The sequence below is a fragment of the Meleagris gallopavo genome, chromosome 3 (genome assembly GCF_000146605.3).
Source record: "Meleagris gallopavo isolate NT-WF06-2002-E0010 breed Aviagen turkey brand Nicholas breeding stock chromosome 3, Turkey_5.1, whole genome shotgun sequence".
Lineage (NCBI taxonomy): Eukaryota > Metazoa > Chordata > Aves > Galliformes > Phasianidae > Meleagris > Meleagris gallopavo.
The window spans coordinates 39,402,125-39,404,708 of NC_015013.2; positions in this window are offsets into that span (position 1 = coordinate 39,402,125).

Genomic DNA, 2,584 nt, shown 5'->3' on the forward strand with positions numbered 1-2,584 from the left:
AAAAGAAAAAAGAAAAAAGAAAAACAAAACAAACCTAAGAATAGCTCCAAGTGGATCATTTGGAAATCTTTATGAAGCACAGTTCTAGTGTGTAAAACCGCCAGTATGAAAAATATGAGCAGCTTTCTGGTTGGCAGCAAAGTCCAAAGGAAAAAAAATGCAATAAATAGCAAGCAAAAGACTTTTTTCAACACAGTATGTTCCTCCTTTCCTAGATAAACCATTAGGAGTTCACCAATCTAATCCAAACAGGAATCAACAGAGGCACATGAGAAAGGAAGGCTCTGACTAGGAAAATCTCAGTTCTAGTTTGACATTATTTTTTCTCAAACATAATTTTTTAATTCTTACATGCTTTTTGGGACATTTTTTTTCTTTCAAATGTCTTGCTTGGTATATATTCACAATATTCATTTAACCAGTCTTCAGTGTCAGCAGAGAGATGATATCAGGATTACTTCTCACCTTACAGAAGCCATTCATCCTAACAATGTTTCTCTGCATTAGGTATTTTTTTTGCCATAGGTTCTTGGGAAAAAATAAATAAATAAAAATTGATTTTTAAGGATAAAATTTTCTAATCCATGTGTTGATCAAAGATTTTCACATTCCTCAAACATTCTCCCTGACTTATTAAGGGCCAAAATCTTAGGTTTTTACTGAAATTGCACTAACGGTCTTTTAGAGTTGAAGGAAAGGAATCCAAAAATCTTTGCAAGTTTTTTTGCACAGTTTGTCTTCCATACTTTATTTTCATTAAGGATTATGTAAATATGGCTTAAATTAATATTTTTACCAAAAGCAACAAACTTCCTCATTTACTTTCCACGCCCCCCTCCCTCCTCCTGTTTCTAAGTTTTTTTCATTTACAGTAGCTCCCTTAGTCAATGGACCTCTCTTAGCCAGCTTAGGTAGCTAAATCTCTTGAAGTTCATTTATCTGACAGTAAATCGCAATGTAAATCTGAATAGGCATCTTAGTTTTCTTTCAATTAGAAACTGTCCCTTGTTGCTGTATTCATTTACAATAGCTGCATTTTTAAATTGTTAGCTTTAAGCAATTCATGAAAAATCAGGATCTATTAAGGCAGGTGGACAAGCTGAAGGATCAAAACCAAACCATACTTTCCAGTTGGATTAGTAACCTGTTTTCCGATTATTATTGTAGCCTACACAAAGCCAAGAGGCAGTTTGTGCACTTGCAATGATGGCAAGGAGAAAGGCATAGAAGGTTCAAGAGTGGTGATTTTGTCTACATGCTGCCAGGGTGCTGTTGCCTTGTCCTTGCCTTAGCCTGTAACATCATATTTGGCATAGAGTTTTTTCATCCAAATTTGCCAGCAAACAGCTGCATCCCAATATAAGAGCAACAGTTTTATTACCAGGATGAACTCACTTCAGAGTGCCGCTGGCACTGCAACATAGATGGCAGACAAGGAGGAAGTGAGCAGAATTGCACAGATGGATTTGTTTTTGGCTTAAGAACGCACTGACCTAATTGGGCAGTTCATGCATTCGGACATTTTGCTGTAATGCTCTTTACATACATGAACCTTTTACACTTACCTCACAGTTGCTAGCTTTCATTCAAAATGACAAAGACCAGAAATGTGATTTTAAGAATCAAAATTCAAACATTTCTTATGCCCTTATGTTCATGAAATTTTAAAGCCCGGAGCTCCACTTAGTTTTACTTACTTTGACTGGATCTGCAAGGTGATATTGTCATCACAGTTACATCTTCACACCCCCCACCGCCCGCCTCCCCCCCACACACATACACCCTGTTTACTCGAAACTGTGATTGCAAATTCTTTCCTGCCTTGTGAACTGCATCTGTAGTTCAGATACCTAAAATATAAGTACTCATGGACAGCAAAGTCCATCTGATAGCCACCATATCCACTTTTCATCTTATTACTACCTACCCAGCGCATGTTACAGAGATTCTCCTAGCTCACAGGCCTAAACTGGATCTGGAGGTCAATGCCTTTGTTTTCTGTAGGTATGTAGCTGCACATCATTCTATGTATTCTAAGGAAACAACTGCCCTTTTTTTTTTTTTTCAATTAAAAATAATTTTGAAAGTGTATTTGTTGTCATTGTATTATAATCTTCAAACTACTGTGATGGTTTACAGGAATTCAGTCTCTTAAGGTGGTAAATGTTCAAGCACTTTTGGAAATTCAGACTTTTAAGTAGAGAAATACACACAAAGTTACTAAGGATTCTTGGTTATTTAAGATTAATATAGCCTTATTTTATAATTTTCTGATTCTTTTATTACTTTTTTATCACATGCATATTATTTCATCTTTTATTAATTTCTGTGCTTTTGTTTAATGCATACTTATATTCCCATATTAAACATGTATTAGCAATGTTTATATATATATAATATCACCACATCAGTATGTGTATGGTAGGTTGATTGTTCCACTTTGCTTTCTCAAGAATTCTACTACATTTTCTGTAAATGAATGCAAAAAAAATCAATTTCCACTAATAGAGTGTGAATTTAATTACCATTAATATATGTGAGTTATTTTTATTTTTTGTCTTCACTCAGTTTAACAGTATTATTA